General features: G+C 43.1%; 1 long non-coding RNA gene across 2 annotated transcripts; it reads left to right on the top strand.

Moving 5' to 3' along the window:
* Window positions 1-14,390: 14,390 nt before the first annotated feature.
* On the top strand, window positions 14,391-16,620 carry LOC120973671 (uncharacterized). Of its 2 annotated transcripts, none has more exons than XR_005768945.3 (2): window positions 14,391-15,197; window positions 15,333-16,620. It is a non-coding gene; the product is annotated as an uncharacterized lncRNA (long non-coding RNA). The 2 variants fall into 2 exon arrangements; XR_005768944.3 differs by having other exon boundaries at window positions 14,391-15,209.
* The last annotated feature ends 1,591 nt before the right edge of the window (window positions 16,621-18,211 follow it).

Below are 18,211 nucleotides of genomic sequence, written 5' to 3'. Positions count from 1 at the left end.
GGATAGTTATATGATCCAATTATGTTATTATTGTTGAGAGAACTTGCACTAGTGAAAGTATGAACCTTAGGCCTAGTTTCCTAGCATTGCAATACCGTTTACGCTCAGTTTTATCATTAGTTACCTTGCTGTTTTTATATTTTCAGATTACAAAAACCTATATCTACCATCCATATTGCACTTGTATCACCATCTCTTCGCCGAACTAGTGCACCTATACAATTTACCATTGTATTGGGTGTGTTGGGGACACAAGAGACTCTTTGTTATTTTGTTGCAGGGTTGTTTGAGAGAGACCATCTTCATCCTACGCCTCCCACAGATAGATAAACCTTAGGTCATCCACTTGAGGAAAATTTGCTACTGTCCTACAAACCTCTGCACTTGGAGGCCCAACAACGTCTACAAGAAGAAGGTTGTGTAGTAGACATCAAGCTCTTTTCTCACACCGTTGCTGGGGAGGTTAGTGCTTGAAGGTATATCTTTAGATCTTGCAATCGAATCTTTTTGTTTCTTGTTTTATCACTAGCTTAGTTTATAAAAGAAAACTACAAAAAATGGAATTGAGGGTGCCTCATATGCTTCATCTTTTTAATGTCTTTCATGAAAATAAGGATTCCGATAATTGTGCTCAATTGCTAGAGGAAGAATGCATTAGAATGTTTGGCACTAAATCTTTGAATGATGAGCATGATTGCAATGTTGTTAGTATGAACTCTTTGAATATCCATAGTACTAATGATGATTGCACTAGTCATGATGAAAATGTCTCTTATAAGCATGTCAATTTTTGTGGAGTGCATAGAGTTTGCAAGTACACACCAAATAGGGAAGATAGATTTTGCAAGAGGCATAAGTATTTAGAAACTAAGTGGTTGCAAGAGAGGCTAGATGCTTGTGCTGAAAATTTAAAATTTCTTTGCCATCCTTGTGAACTTTGCAATGAACGTGATCATTTAAATCCCCAATGCAAATTGTTTCATGATCGTATCGTTTCCAAAAATTGTGATGACTTGATTTCCCTTGCACATCATAATGAACTTAGTTTTCTTTTGGGTTATGAAGAAATGAAACGTATAACTAAGGATATGCCAGAATTTGTCCTTGATAAAGTTCTTGATTTTGATCTAAAAGAAATTTTTATGTATTGTGCGGTGAATTGCATTGAAAATCCTTATATTGCCAATTACATAAAGAAAATAAAACAAATAGAAGATGAAGAGAATACTAATGAAAGGGAAGAGATTTTCCAATATTCTCCTATTATTTCTTATGATGAATCAGGTAACGAGGAGGAACCTTCTATTCAACCAATCTCATTAATAAGGAGCTCCAAAAAGAAGATTAAACCCACACATGATGTGAAGAAGAAAAAGAAAAGACGGAGAAGCAAAGGTAAAAAGGTATCCCTCCCTAATGATGTTGCTTCTATTACTCATTGTGAAAGATCGTGGATGTCGCCTAGAGGGGGGGTGAATAGGTGCTTTAAAATAATTACGGTTTAGGCTTGAACAAATGCGGAATAAACCTAGCGGTTAATTTGACAAGCACAAAACCTACAACAACTAGGCTCACCTATGTGCACCAACAACTTATGCTAAGCAAGATAAACAACTAAGTGATAGCAAGATATATGACAAGAAACAATATGGCTATCACAAAGTAAAGTGCATAAGTAAGGGTTCGGGTAAGAGATAACCGAGGCACGCGGAGACGACAATGTATCCCGAAGTTCACACCCTTGCGGATGCTAATCTCCGTTTGGAGCGGTGTGGAGGCACAATGCTCCCCAAGAAGCCACTAGGGCCACCGTAATCTCCTCACGCCCTCCCACAATGCAAGATGCCGTGATTCCACTAAGGGACCCTTGAGGGCGGTCACCGAACCCGTACAAATGGCAACCCTTGGGGGCGGTCACCGAACCCGTACACTTTGGCAACCCTTGGGGGCGGTCACCGATACCCGACAAATTGCTCGGGGCGATCTCCACAACCTAATTGAAGACCCCGACGCTTGCCCGGAGCTTTACACCACAATGATTGAGCTCCGAACACCACCAACCGTCTAGGGCGCCCAAGCACCCAAGAGGAACAAGCTCAAGGGCACCAAGCACCCAAGAGTAATAAGCTTCTCAACTTGTAACTTCCACGTATCACCGTGGAGAACTCAAACCGATGCACCAAATGCAATGGCAAGGGCACACGGAGTGCCCAAGTCCTTCTCTCTCAAATCCCACCGAAGCAACTAATGCTAGGGAAGAAAAAGAGAGGAAGAACAAGAAGGAGAACACCAAGAACTCCAAGATCTAGATCCAAGGGGTTCCCCTCACATAGAGGAGAAAGTGATTGGTGGAAATGTGGATCTAGATCTCCTCTCTCTTTTCCCTCAAAACTAGCAAGAATCCATGGAGGGATTGAGAGTTAGCAAGCTCGAAGAAGGTCAACAATGGGGGAAGAACACGAGCTCAAAGGATAAGCTTCATTGGGGAAGAAGACCTCCTTATATAGTGGGGGGAACAATCCAACCGTTACCCCCACACCAGCCCCACACAGAGCGGTACTACCGCTTGGCCAGCGGTACTACCGCTCCCCCCCGCGGTACTGCCGCTGGGGCCAGAGCGGTACTACCGCGGTGGTCAGGGCGGTACTACCGCATACGAGCGGAACTACGACCCCCATTGCCGTGGCTAGTACCGTAAAACGCGACACGAAAAAGACCCCTCGAATCGAGGCGGTACTAGCACGAGATCACAGCGGTACTATGACTGGGGGCTATCAGCGGTACTACCGCTCTGGAGCGGTACTACCGCTTGTAGCACCCAAGCGGTACTACCGCTCCGGCCCGCGGTACTACCGCTGAGACCAAAACTGCCATAACTTCTGCATATGAGCTCCGAATTGAGCAAACTCAAGCTTGTTGGATACAAGACGACGAGTAGCATCAAAACAACGACTGGTTATAGTAAGAAGAGGCAGGGAAGGTATGCCAACAAAATAGAGGAGTGAAACCTCCAACCGAGAAGAACCGGCATAACCTTCCAACATCGAAAACATCATAGAAGATGCGAGTGAACTCCGCTTTCGATGAACTCGAGCTTGTCATCAAGATGACCATAAGCTCCAAAACTCACAAAGAGAAGAACCAAACAAGAACCAACAAAGATGATGCAAGGATGCAATGGTTTGAGCTCTCTATGAACGATACGATCAAGCTACTCATCGAGAGCCCCCCTTGATAGTACGGCAATCGATCCTATAACCCGGTCTCCCAACTACCATCATGAGACCGGTAAAATAGAAAACCTATCAAGAGCAAACCTTTGCCTTGCACATGGTCCACTTGAGCTAGATGATGACGATCTTGACTCCCTCAAGTTGGACCACCTTTCTTGGTTGCGTTGGCTCGATGAAGACTAGTTGATTGCTCCCCCATACTTCACTATGGGTGAGCCACTCTTCCGCACATCTTCACAAGTCCATTGTCACCACAATGGACGGCAAGCTTCAAGCATTTGATCTCTTCATGATGCTTCACTTGAACTTGCACACCGCAACATCTTCACTAGTCCATTGTCACCACAATGGACGGCAAGCTTCAAGCATTTGATCTCTTCATGATGCTTCACTTGAACTTGCACACCGCAACCTAACCCCACAAAGAACTCTCACGAAGACCATGGGTTAGTACACAAAGCGTAATTGACAGTGCTTACCATACCATGGGATCGCTTGATCCCATGGTACATCTTGTGCGCTTTGTGTGTTGATCAACTTGATTCACTCTTGACTTAGTCTTGATCAACCTTGACTCTTTCCAACTCTCTTCATTTGGATGATGTCTTGAAGGTAAACATGAATGATCACACAATCTTCTTCTTGGAAGAGGTCATGACTTTATTTAGCAATGATTCCACTATCTTGGAAGAGGTTTCAATCGATTATGATGAGAACAAAGTACCTACTTATGATGATTATTGTGATGACACTTATGCTATAAAAAGTAGTGATGATTATATTTATAAAACTTGTCATGATTATGATTACCCTTTTTCTGAACATTACTCTTTTAATATGGAAACAATTTATAGTATTCGTGTTTCCTATGATACTCCCACTATTCCGAATGAGAAGAAATTTGCTTATGTGGAGAGTAATAAAAATTCTATGCTTGTGCATCATGAAAAGAATGATTTATGTGATGGTTATATTGTTGAATTAATTCATGATGCTACTGAAAATTATTATGAGGGAGGAACATATGCTTGTAGGAATTGCAATAATATCAAGTTTCCTCTCTATGTGCTTAAAGTTTTGAAGTTATGCTTGTTTTGCCTTCCTATGCTAGTTGATTATTGTTCCCATAAGTTGTTTGCTCACAAAATCCCTATGCATAGGAAGTGGGTTAGACTTAAATTTGCTAGTCATATTCTTCATGATGCTCTATTTATGTTTCAATTCTTATCTTTTATGTGAGCATCATTGAAATCATCATGCCTAGCTAGGGGCGTTAAACGATAGCGCTTGTTGGGAGGCAACCCAATTTTATTTTGTTCTTTGCTTTTTGCTACTATTTAGTAATAAATAATTCATCTAGCTTCTGTTTATATGTGGTTTTATGTTTTAAATTAGTGTTTTTGCCAAGTAGAACCTTTGGAAAGACTTGGGTGAAGTCTTTGCGATCTTGCTTTAAAAAACAGAAACTTTAGCGCTCACGAGATTAGCTGCCATTTTTTACTGGAGAGTGATTTTAGGTTGATTCTTTTTGAAGACGATTAATAAACAAATTCCTCAGGTCCACCAATTTATTACAGAATTTTTGAAGTTCCAGAAGTATACGTTTGATACAGATTACTACAGACTGTTCTGTTTTTGACAGATTCTGTTTTCTATGTGTTGTTTACTTATTTTGATGAATCTATGAGTAGTATCGGAGGGTATGAACCATAGAGAAGTTGGAATACAGTAGATATTACACCAATATAAATAAATAATGAGTTCACAACAGTACGTAAGTGGTGGTTTTATTTTCTTATACTAACGGAGCTTACGAGTTTTCTGTTGAGCTTTGTGTTGTGAAGTTTTCAAGTTTTGGATAAAGATTCGATGTACTATGGAATAAGGAGTGGCAAGAGCCTAAGCTTGGGGATGCCCAAGGCACCCCAAGGTAATATTCAAGGACAACCAAGAGCCTAAGCTTGGGGATGCCCCGTAAGGCATCCCCTCTTTCGTCTTCGTTCATCGGTAACTTTACCTGGAGCTATATTTTTAGTCACCACATGATATCTGTTTTGCTTGGAGCGTCATTTTATTTTCTTTTGTTTTGTTTTCTGTATGAATAAAATACCAAGATCTGAAATTCTTAAATGAGAAAGAGTCTTCACATAGCTACATAATTGTTTAACTACTCATTGATCTTCACTTATATCTTTTTGGAGTAGTTTGTCATTTACTCGTGTGCTTCACTTATATCCTATGAGTAAATGGTTGAATGACTTGAATGTCATAAATCTGAAATTATATATGTTTCATATGTCTTTCCCATGGGGAGTAATGCCTTCACATATAAGAAGTAGAGGTGGTAAATTTTTTGAAGGTTAGCAAACATTGTATTGGTCACTTGAATAATTCATGAAAGAATATTGAAGGAAGAGAGATTTCACATATAAAGATACTATCTTGGACATCTTCTATGATTGTGAGCCCCATTAATTATTTTCAAACCTGAGCAAATTAGTTGAAGTTGGACAAGGAAGACAACATAATGAGTTATGCTTGGGTATATTTGTATAGAAGTTATATTGTTATGGATCCTCTAACATGTGGTGCTTGCTATTTAGAATCCTTTGCTAGCCAAAATATCTGTACTAAGCGGGAATACTGCTTGTGCAACCAAATTCCTTGAACCAAGTTTATTCCATGAGTGTCCACCATATCTACCTATATGCGGTATTTACTTGCCGTTCCAAGTAAATTTGCATGTGCCAAATTCTAAATCTTCAAATAATAATCTGTTTTGTATGCCCTCATGTAGCGACTAGGGGCTGTCAGTATCTTCCATGCTAGGTGGGTTATTCTCACGATGAGTGGACTCCGCTCATCATTCACGAGAAAATGGCTGGTAACTGGGATGCCCAGTCCTATGATCAAAAGATCAAAAACAAATTCGCAATTAATTTAAACAAAACGCTCCCAGGATTGTTGATAGTTGGACGGTACCCGTTGTTTCGGAGAAGCCGTGGAGTGTGATTGTTGGTGGAGGGGGAGTAAAATCTTTACCTTTCTGTTTGGGAACCGCCTATAATGTATCTAGTATGGAAGATATTGGGAACTCTTGGCCGTTATGTTGACAATGAAAGCACACCTCTCAAAATTATTTTCATCTCTGCTTTTGCTTCGAGCTCTGGCACCTCTGCAAATCCCTGCTTCCCTCTGCGAAGGGCCTATCTTTTACTTTTATGCAAGAGTCAGTAGTATTCCTTCTCATTCCAACCTACTTTTTAGTTGGCAAGCATCATGTGGTGGAGAAAGATCTAAGCATATATGGCCATTCAAATATATTTGATCATGAATTATTATTGTTGACAATTATCTATATGATAAATAAGTTGGGAGGCGAAACATTAAGCCCCTATCTTTCTCTGTGTTTGATGGATGCTATTTGTTCTAAAAATATGCTTTGAGTGGTAGCAATCATGGAAGACTATATGATAGTTGAGTATGTGGGATTTGCTAAATCAAAACTCTTACATAGACCCTTCCTGAAAATAAGATGAATTGCAATTGTTTGATGACTGAGAACTGTTTGTTAGTTTTCAAGAAAGTTTATGATCTATACTTTAACATGTGAATAGCTTGTTACTTGATCATGAGAAGCTTTATGATTTGAGCTACTGTTATGACATATAATGATGCTAGAAAAGGTGATTGAAATTATCATTGATCAAACTTGTGCACCTGCTAGCATCCACACTTCATAAATTATTTCTTTTATTATTTACCTATTCGAGGACGAGCAGGAATTAAGCTTGGGGATGCTGATACGTCTCCAACGTATCTATAATTTATGAAGTATTCATGCTATTATATTATCCTTCTAGGATGTTTTATATGCATTTATATGCTATTTTATATGATTTTTGGGACTAACCTATTAACCTACAGCCCAGTGCCAGTTTCTGTTTTTTCCTTGTTTTTGAGTATCGCAGAAAAGGAAAACCAAACGGAGTCCAATTGACCTGAAACTTGACGGATCTTATTTTTGGACCAGAAGAAGGCCATGCAGTAAAAGAGTTGGGTCAGAAGAGTCCCGGGCTGCCCACGAGGGTGGGAGGTGCGCTCACCCCCCTGGGCGCGCCCCCTACCTCGTGGACAGCCCGGAGATCCCCCTGGCTTGTTCCCGACGCCAAAAGCTCTTATATATATAGAAACCCCCAGAACATAACCTAGATCTAGAGTTCCGCCGCCGCAAGCCTCTGTAGCCACGAAAAACCAATCGGGACCCTATTCCGGCACCCTGCCGGAGGTGGGATCCATCACCGGTGGCCATCTTCATCATCCCGGCGCTCTCCATGACGAGGGGGAGTAGTTCACCCTCAGGGCTGAGGGTATGTACCAGTAGCTATGTGTTTGATCTCTCTCTCTCTCTCTCTCGTGTTCTTGATTCGGCACGGTCTTGATGTATCACGAGCTTTGCTATTATAGTTGGATCTTATGATGTTTCTCCCCCTCTACTCTCTTGTAATGGATTGAGTTTTCCCTTTGAACTTATCTTATCGGATTGAGTCTTTAAGGATTTGAGAACACTTGATGTATGTCTTGCATGTGCTTATCTGTGGTGACAATGGGATATTTACGTGATCTACTTGATGTATGTTTTGGTGATGAACTTGCGGGTTCCGTGACCTCGTGTACTTATGAATAGGGGTTGGCATACGTTTTCGTCTTGACTCTCCGGTAGAAACTTTGGGGCACTCTTTGAAGTTCTTTGTGTTGGTTGAATAGATGAATTTGAGATTGTGTGATGCATATCTTATAATCATACCCACAGATACTTGAGGTGACATTGGAGTATCTAGGTGAGATTAGGGTTTTGGTTGATTTGTGTCTTAAGGTGTTATTCTAGTACGAAATCTATGATAGATTGAACGGAAAGAATAGCTTCGTGTTATTTTACTACGGACTCTTGAATAGATTGATCAGAAAGGATAACTTTGAGGTGATTTCGTACCCTACCATAATCTCTTCGTTTGTTCTCCGCTATTAGTGACTTTGGAATGACTCTTTGTTGCATGTTGAGGGATAGTTATATGATCCAATTATGTTATTATTGTTGAGAGAACTTGCACTAGTGAAAGTATGAACCTTAGGCCTTGTTTCCTAGCATTGCAATACCGTTTACGCTCACTTTTATCATTAGTTACCTTGCTGTTTTTATATTTTCAGATTACAAAAACCTACATCTACCATCCATATTGCACTTGTATCACCATCTCTTCGTCGAACTAGTGCACCTATACAATTTACCATTGTATTGGATGTGTTGGGGACACAAGAGACTCTTTGTTATTTGGTTGCAGGGTTGTTTGAGAGAAACCATCTTCATCCTACGCCTCCCACGGATTGATAAACCTTAGGTCATCCACTTGAGGGAAATTTGCTACTGTCCTACAAACCTCTGCACTTGGAGGCCCAACAACGTCTACAAGAAGAAGTTTGTGTAGTAGACATCAATGCCATCCAAGGTAGTACCCATTGTGTACTCATGGCCATTTATAACATAGTTGCAAGAAGGAGCATCTTCAGCAACAATGCTTCCGGAAAGTGGCGATCTCGACAGCACATTCAGGTCATTATGAGAGCCATGCAATCCAAAGTTTGAATATCAAATCCATAGATCCTCTATTGTAACTACCTCAAGAATGTTGTTGGATCTATGGAATGCCCTTTGTTCTAAGCTTTCCATCCCATGGGACAATTCTTACATGTCCAGTGAATGCATCAATTGATCCAAGCATTCTTGGTCCTCGTTCTTTACTCAAACCCAATAGTCTCTCATGTGTTCGTCATCGGGTGCCCTCAAGTAATACGACACATAGATCTCAATAATGGCTTGTGTGTATCTTCGAACAACCTCCAAGATTGGACCTTCCCCAATGCAGGCATACTCATCAATAGGGTCGGCCGAACAACCATAAATAAGCATTCGGATAGCCATGACACACGTCATAAATGGGCTCGCACTTATCTCTTCGATGCACTCCTTCTCGATTTGAACCATGGATCATGCTTCTCAACAACTAACGGTGAGGAAGAGACTTCTATGCATTCGAAATCGTCGACAAAAATACTTCCCCGAATAGGTTGCGAAGTAATCCTACATAAGATTGGCATGGCCCTCTGCTCTATCTCGATTGATGTACAAATGGGCGAACTGTGATCCTAGTGTCGTTCGTCGAAAATATTCATTAACGATCACGACAATGGCCATTTCAAAATCACCATCGTCTTCTTCCTCCTTCGACGGCGAAGAGTCATCGAAGAACATCTCCCTCAACCTCTTCGTATACACCATGCAATATTCGTGGTTGAATTTGATTGAATAAGAGTCTCCACTACTATTAAACAATCAAACAAGAACTTCTCTAAACGCACCCCACGAAATGTACACGGACCCATAACCACCGCATGATTAGGCCCACTAAACTTAATCTAACAACTAGCGTTAATCTAATCCATACTCTGTGTGCACTTAGTAAATTGCATTGGCTGACCGTACTCCACCTTTGAAGAAAATTACCCACCATGCCACCCGTAAGTGAAAAGTAACGATTCAATAATAAGGCGTTGTTTTTTTTAAACGTTTTTTCCGTGAGAGGCGACTCACCAAGCGACTAGGGCTTCGGCTGGTCAGCCGCCGGCCGCCTCCTTGGCGGCGGCGCGGTGGCCGGCGTGGTTGCTATCCCAGGGCGGCACTTTGGAGCGTCGTCACTGGTCTCCTTCTCTAACACGAGTTGCATGGCTGATGAGGATGGGCTGGTGTAGCTTTTCTTCCCTGTCTATCTAGATCGGATCTGCAGCTTGCTCATGGATTTTTTGAGGTTCTAAGACTATGCTCATAACCCTCCCTGGAGGGGGCTCCGTCTCCAATTTGCCGTCCCCTAGCAAATAAAAGCTAGGGTTTTCTGTCCTCCGGCGGCGCCGCCGACCGAGAGTTTTTTCATCGCTTCACTGCCATGAAGATATTAGCATGGAACTGTCACGGGCTCGGAAACGCCCAGGCAATTCGAGCTTTGCTGGATGTCCAGCGAAGAACCAATCCTGATGTGATGTTTTTGTCGGAGACTCACTTAGATAGCTATCCGGCTGAATGCTTGAGGAGGAGGACGAAGATGGACCAGAAATTTGTGTGCATAAGTGATGGGAGGAAAGGTGGTTTACTGTTGATGTGGGAAAAGGAAGTGTCTATTCATCGTCTCGCTTTGGATCCTATGTTCATTGATGTAAGAATAATGGATGCGGATGCTAGAGAATGGCGTCTCACTGGCATGTATGGAGAGTTTAGATGGGAGAACAAACATAAAACTTGGGACCGCATAAGACAGCTTCAGCATAGTTATGATCTGCCGTGGCTTCTAATTGGTGATCTTAATGAGATACAATTTTTGCATGAGAAAGAGGGGGGTAATCCGAGACCCCAGCAGTACATGCAGGCCTTCCAACAAGTTATTGATGACTGTAATTTGTGTGACATGGCTTTTGTGGGAGACCCATTTACCTGGCGAAGAGGAAGGATCAGAGGAAGACTCGATAGAGGATTAGTAAATGAGGCTTGGTCAAGATTGTTCCCACAGGTGGAATTAGAGAACTTGGAATTTAACCATTCAGACCACCGGCCATTGTTAGTTAACACGGAGTATTATTCCCAGCCGGTTGCAGGTGGAAGTGGCCAACAGAAAAAGTTTGAAGCTCGCTAGTTACGGGAAGAGAAGTTTAATGAGACGGTACTAGAGGCTTGGGCGAAGGTTGGCTCTGATCCAGTGGCAACAAATATTTATAAAAAGCTTAATATGATGCACACCCAGTTTCATGATTGGGACCAGCGGGTCTTAAAAAACCAAAAAAGCGTTTGCGTAAAGCTCAGCGAGACATGGAAAAAGTAATGTCCGGGCCGATGAATGCGGAAAATGAGGATAAAAAGAAAGAGCTGGAAGAACTAATAGAATACTTATTGGAATTAGAGGAGATCCAAGCAAGGCAGATTTCACGGGCGACCTGGCTAACTAGCGGTGACCGGAATACCGGGTTCTTTCAGGCGTTCGCATCTGCTAGAAGGAAAAGAAATTTCATCAAGAAACTTAAAAGTGAAGGTGGAAATTGGTTAGAAGGTAACGCAACCCTTAATCCCCATGTCCAAAATTATTTTTCTAACCTTTTCACACAAGAAGTGCAGCAAACAAGTCCGGAAGTGCTAGCTAAACTGCAACCGAAAGTCACAAATCAAATGAATGATATGTTGATGGCACCTTTCACCGCAGGAGATGTTCGCAAGGCTGTTTATAGTATTGAAGATCTGAAGGCACCCGGGCCTGATGGATTGCATGCTATATTTTTCAAAAAGTATTGGCATATTCTTGGAGAGGAAATAACTGAGGAGGTACTGGTTGCAATAAATTCTAGGAAAATTCCGGATGAGTGGAATGATACAACAATTGTCATGATCCCCAAGGTTGAATCCCCTGAACTAGTTACTCAGTTTCGTCCTATTAGCTTATGCAATGTCCTTTATAAAATTGTTTCAAAGATGTTAGCACTACGCTTGAAAAACATTCTACCGGAAATTATATCCCCAACGCAAAGTGCTTTTGTCCCGGGTAGAATGATTACGGATAACATCTTGATAGCATATGAATGTATTCATAAGATCAAAAACAAGAGGTCGGGCAAAATGGGATTATGTGCGGTTAAGCTTGACATGCACAAAGCATATGACCGAGTTGAATGGAATTTTCTGAGGGATATGATGCACAAACTCGGCTTTCATGAGCATTGGATTGATATGATGATGGCGTGCGTCAACTCAGTGAGGTATAAAGTGAGATTCAATTCTCAGGAAACAGGTATTTTTACTCCTACTAGGGGGATTAGGCAGGGGGATCCCTTCTCCCCTTACCTCTTTCTCCTTTGTGCGGAAGGGCTTTCTAGTCTATTGCAGTTTGAAGAAGAGGCTGGTGGCATTGAGGGAATTAGAGTGTGCAGAAATGCACCATCGGTATCACACCTTTTATTTGCTGATGACTCTCTAATTCTCATGAGCGCAGATGTTCTAAATGCAGCTTCCTTACAGCATGTGCTAGATTCCTACTGCCAAAGTTCAGGTCAAATGGTGAGTCTATCAAAATCAAGTATATTTTTTAGTCCTAATACACCTGTGGTATCTAGGACTGAAATTTGCCAGTTGCTTCATATTGATACGGAGGCTCTATCTGATAAATATCTTGGCCTGCCTGCCATGGTGGGGGCGGATAGGAGCGATTGTTTCAGACACTTTTGTCAAAGGATAAAGGAAAGACTCAGGGGATGGATGGAGAAGCAGTTGTCCGTTGGCGGTAAGGAAATTCTATTAAAGTCTGTGGCTCAGGCTATCCCAGTTTTTACTATGTCAGTATTTAGCTTACCTTTGGGTATTTGTAAGGAGATCACAGATTTAATTGCTCAGTTCTGGTGGGGTGATGATGAGGAACATAGGAAGATGCATTGGTTCTCTTGGTGGAAATTGTGCTATCCAAAAAATGAGGGGGGTATGGGATTCAGGGACCTCCAATCCTTTAATCTTGCGATGCTCGCAAAACAAAGTTGGAGACTTATTACTAATCCAGACTCCCTTTGTGCGAGAGTTCTTAAGGCCAAGTATTTCCCTAATGGAACCCTTCTGCAGGCTACTCCAAAGAATGGTTCTTCTTTCACCTGGCAGAGTATACTGAAGTGACTTGAAACTTTTAAGCTTGGCTATATCTGGAGGATCGGAACCGCCGAGATGGTCAATATTTGGAATGACCCATGGGTCCCAGCTAGTCTGAATAGAAGAATTATCACTGTCAGAGGACAAACGATTGTGACACGGGTTAGTGAATTGATAGACCCTATAATAGGTACGTGGGATGAGGAGTTAATCAGGTCTATATTCATACCGGTAGATGTTCGCAGAATCATGCAAATTCCTGTTAATCTTCAAGCCTTTGAAGACTTCATTGCGTGGCATCCAGACCGAAAGGGACTATTCATAGTTCGGTCAGCGTATCATGTTCAGTGGATACAAAAATACAGGGCCCATGCAAACACTATGGCGCAGCCAGGAGGGTCCCAAATCCCGGCTATATGGAGTTCTCTATGGAAATTACAAATCCCACGTAAAGTCCAAATATTTTGTTGGCGGGTCCTGCATGGAATTATCCCTTTAAAAGCTATACTTACTAATAGACATATTGGATCTAATGGAGCTTGTCCAATCTGCCATCAAGCTGCTGAGGATGTTCGGCACCTCCTGTTCGAATGTACGCATGCCCAGGAGTTGTGGAGCAAGCTGGGAATGCTCGATACTATTAATGAAGCTATCATCGTTGACCATTCAGGCTCGGCCATTATGGAATATCTATTGCTACTACCGGCAATGTCGTCACATATAAAACCACAATTGGATATGAAGCAGATTCTTGCTGTAGGGTGTTGCTACTTATGGTGGATCAGAAGGCAAATTACTCACGATGAAGCTACTCCACCCCCTACAAGATGGCCCGTTTCTGTTTTAGCAATTGCGAGTAATTACCAACGTTCGTGTGTGCGGAAGCCTGAGGGAGGAGAACATAAATGGGTCAGACCCGAGCCAAAATTCATCAAACTTAATGTTGACGCAGCATATCATGAAGATGAGGGTGCTGGTGCTACTTCTGCAGTTCTAACGGATGGACATGGTAATCTGTTGGCGGCTCAATGTGTCTATGTCCCCTATGCTGCAAATGTGGTAACTATGGAGGCAATGGCTATGCGCGATGGATTAATTCTTGCAAACAACTTGGGACTTCACCGTGTAGAAGCGGAGTCAGATTCCCTCATCGTTGTAGATTTTTGCACCGGTGAGTCACGTTGGTGGGATGCTGCTTCAGCAATCTTCGCGGAATGTGTGGATATTAGTGTTTCTATTGAAAAGGTTAAGTTTAAACATTGTTTTCGGTCTGCTAATCAAGCGGCTCATGAGCTAGCTCAGTATTGCTTTTGTAATAAGATCTCGAGTAGCTGGTCTGAGAAGCTCCCAGGTTGCCTCATAGCTAAACTAGTGGACGATGTACTGATTATTTGATCTTAATAAAGCTAGCCACAATGGCCTTTCCTCAAAAAAATAAGGCGTTTTTTTTTTCGTACTCCGCCTGCTCTGTCCCTCACATCCTTCCCGATTCCATAGCCTCCCAACCATAGTCGGTTGCGCCTCCGCAGAAAAGGAATCGGTGGTGGAGAGGATAGGTTGAAACCCGCAGGTCCTAGGCTTCGCTGCCGAAGAGAAAAGCAGCCCCAGCATGCCGAAGGGCACATCGGTGCGGCGAGCGCGCACGCGACTGCAAGTCCGCCCCCCGCCACCAATCCCCTATCTTCTCTGCTTCGAGGCGCACGCCGCCCTCACCGGCGCTGCCGCTGGATCATGGATGGCGGGGCAAAAGGGCCAAGACCTACGACTGATTTTGCGGCGCATCAGCAGCAGGCGATGGCGGGCCTGTACGTGCCAGTGGATCTACATAAGGTGTTGGCGCAGGGCTGGCACTGCGGCCAGGTGACGTCGCTACCGCCATCGAGCACCATGCATAGCTGCCGCACGAGTTGGCCCACGGCGACGCGCGAGAAGTACTCGCCACTGCCCTGCCCGACGCCGGACACCACGGCCCCTGTATCTCTGTTGCCGACGCCTCAAAGACCATCGTGGTGTTGGCCGGCTTCAGGTCGGCGCGGGAGATCGCGTCGGCGGCCCGGGGAGTCGCGGCGTAGGCGGGCGAGCACGTGGGACCTGTAGCTCTGGTGCCGGCCCTGCTGCTCCCGGAGGAAGGCCCTGGAGTCGAGCCGCAGGGTGAGCCCACTCTGGTGAAGGATTGGATCGCTGGAGAACTCTGTTCTTCAATCGCGTTCTGGTGAAGGAGTCGATCGCCGGTGAACGATGTGCTCAATCTTGTACGTAGTAATTCTGTTTGCTTTTCTCCTGCTATCTTCCCCATGAATCGCTAACCAGAATTAGGAACATCAGATTGCTTTCAATTTGATCAACCTCTGCCCTTTTTTCCGTGGAAGAAACAGCCGGTGAGGACAACCTGCTCTCCTTTTCAATCTGGTGCGTAAGTCTGAAGTTTCCCTTTCTCATGCCATGTTCCTATGAATAGCTCACTAGAACTGACAGAATTTTGATCATAAGACTGCTTTCAACTTGATCAAGCTTTCCCTTTTATAAAAGGAAGAATCAGCCGGGGTTCTATTTTGTCTATTGAGATGGAAGAAGAGGCTAACACATCGTACCATCATACCATGCCAACATGAGCTACCAAGCTTTCCCTTTCACATTTACTTTTCTCTCATCCTGAAATATGGCACTTGCACAAGTTTTTTGTGCTCATGATTACTTTTCAATTGCAGAGCTATATTGTCCAGCTTGGTACCTCATGTTGGCATGAAATTTAAAAATTCGGATGAAGCTTGGGCATTTTGGCTTAGCTGTGGTGGTCAAAAGGGCTTTGAGGTCCGAAAAAGGTATACGAACAAAAGGTCCGCAGATGGCAAGGCAACGTCATGTCGTTTTGTTTGTGCAAGGAAATGGAATGCTTAATCTCTTTTCCCAAAGTAAATTCAGTTATCAAGTCTGAAAATGTACAAGTAATCTGATCGCTACATGGGCTAATTCAGTTAACAAGTCTGAAAACCAAATTCGGTTATCAGCTAATCCTCCTGCAGCGGTGCGACAACGACGGCGTGGCGCAGCCTACCACCACCACGGAGATGCGTGCAGCGCGTATGCCGAGGTGTTCATCACGAGCGACGACTCGAGAAGGCCGACGAACAGGACGCCTTGGACCGGCATGGCGGGGGGAGGCCATGTAGCACGCGTTGCTCTGGTTGCCCTGTATCCTGGATGCCGTCGACCACGGGGGCTCCGGCTGCACGTGTTTCCCGGCCGCCTCCGACCAGTGGGGCTCTCGCGATGTGTTGCTTTGTATCCCGGCCACCGCGGACAGCGAAGGCTCCCTCTACACGTGTTGCTTCGTTTCCCGGCCGCCGCTGACCACTCCGGCTCCGGCTTCACTTGTTGCTCTACCTCCATTGCTCCTTTGGCGACGGCGAGGACGTGCCGAGATCTCATTCTACCACGACGAAGAACTGGATTTTTAAATTTGAGAGGGAGAACGGGAATTCTAGGGGAACGAGGAGATTATTGAAATTAGGAGGTCATCATAGTTTAGATATTTTTATTGTTTTTCTTTTCGGTTTCATACTACTATTGGATTTTGTTGTTTCTCACTAAGAGCTATTTGACTTATAATCCCAATGTTTTGTTGTTATTTTCCAAACTATTAAAAATTGGGTATGTGCTTTATTGTGAATGTTCACAAGAGAAGCTTACTATTTGAAACAACAGGTTGCAAATACCTTCGTTGCTCTGGACCTTGTCATGGAAGGATTAACACTAAATAACCATAAATGAATTACATTGGCCAGGACCTTCAGATTATGAGTAAGCGTGGTTCCACCTTTAGTGGTTTGTGCATCTGATTTGTCCGTTAGCGAGTTTTGTGACTGGTTTCACGTGTTCCTGACATTGCTTGGTACAACTGCAGGGGCGAGGATGTCTTATTGATACAACTTGATGGTTTGTTTCTGTATGAACTAGCAATGCTTTGTTTCTTAGATGTGCAAACTTGTATCTCAGAACTTTGATGAATTATGTCATTTGATCAGCTTCCATGGAAACTACTAATTTCCGTTGCCTCTATATACACACTTACATGTCTTTTCTCCCAGTGCCTATTGGCAGTGGCACATTTGTAGGTACCAACTAGAAGAAAATAAGATTGAAAAATTATTTTTGTTTGGTTAGGAATATTATGCCTCAAATTTAGTTCAGTTTAGATCAAATGATTACTCTAATCTATGAATAACACGTGAATGATGTCAGTTATGCAGTTTAAGAGATCATGGCTGCGATATATGACAAACAGTTATATCTGCATTACATGATGAACATCTATATAGTACCATGGTTGACCGCGAGGTGTTGGTGATGGCGTTGGTTGCCAAGATGCAGTACCCGAGGGGGGTGGGGGTGCATAATGCAAATATACTTGGCCACAATTTAATTTTCTTCATGGACTGAATTTGTATCAATTAGTTAACGATATTTTGTAGTTGTTACACAATGGACTTGGGCATGTATTCATAAAGCATGATATTTTTTCAGTCATTTTAAGGACTGAGAAATTATATGCTCTTTGCATAAGATTTCAGCTTCACAGAAAATAGGTTTACGTTATAATAGAATAATATGTTTTATAATGGAATATATTTTAGTCGAGACGTGCGTTGCACGTGCATGCTTACTAGTAAAACACAATGAAAAAGAAAAAAACAAACCTAGTCAATTCGTCGAACACTTTGCAGGCGGAGGAGGTGAGTGCCTCGACCAACGGCGTTAAGGTGATGCTGAGGCTACAGATCCATGGTGGGGCCGTGTGACAGCTTGCAGCATTCTGAATTATTTTTAACGTCTCTAATTCAAAATCGAACATGAAATTTTGATTTCATTAGGCTCCTTTATGGATATTCTCACCACTTAACATCTATGTGAGCTTTTCTATTTGAATGGAACCAAAGCTCTCCGCTTTCTAGATGATCCTTATAGAGTAGGAGATAGAAGAGGAAGAAGATTCTCCTCAAGCCGTGCTCGCCAGTCGCTAAACAAGCTCGCCGCAGCCAAATTGTGGTGATCTTGATTTTGCCGGTGTGCTGCTTGGCGGTGCTCTATGGCATCCCGGTCGTCCCCCGACTCCGTTTTCTGGACCAAACCAAGCTCAAGGGAGGTTTTTTTCATCCACTGGATCAAGGCGGTGGCGGCGGCATTTGAGTCTATTCCGACAACGACGGCAACCGGCTAGCGAACCGCTATGGGGTAGGAGGGCAATAGAGGCTAT

Source organism: Aegilops tauschii, chromosome 2 (assembly GCF_002575655.3).
Source record: "Aegilops tauschii subsp. strangulata cultivar AL8/78 chromosome 2, Aet v6.0, whole genome shotgun sequence".
NCBI classification, from domain to species: Eukaryota; Viridiplantae; Streptophyta; class Magnoliopsida; order Poales; family Poaceae; genus Aegilops; species Aegilops tauschii.
Note: the sequence above shows the minus strand (reverse complement) of the source record. Positions and strands in the feature narration are given on the sequence as shown.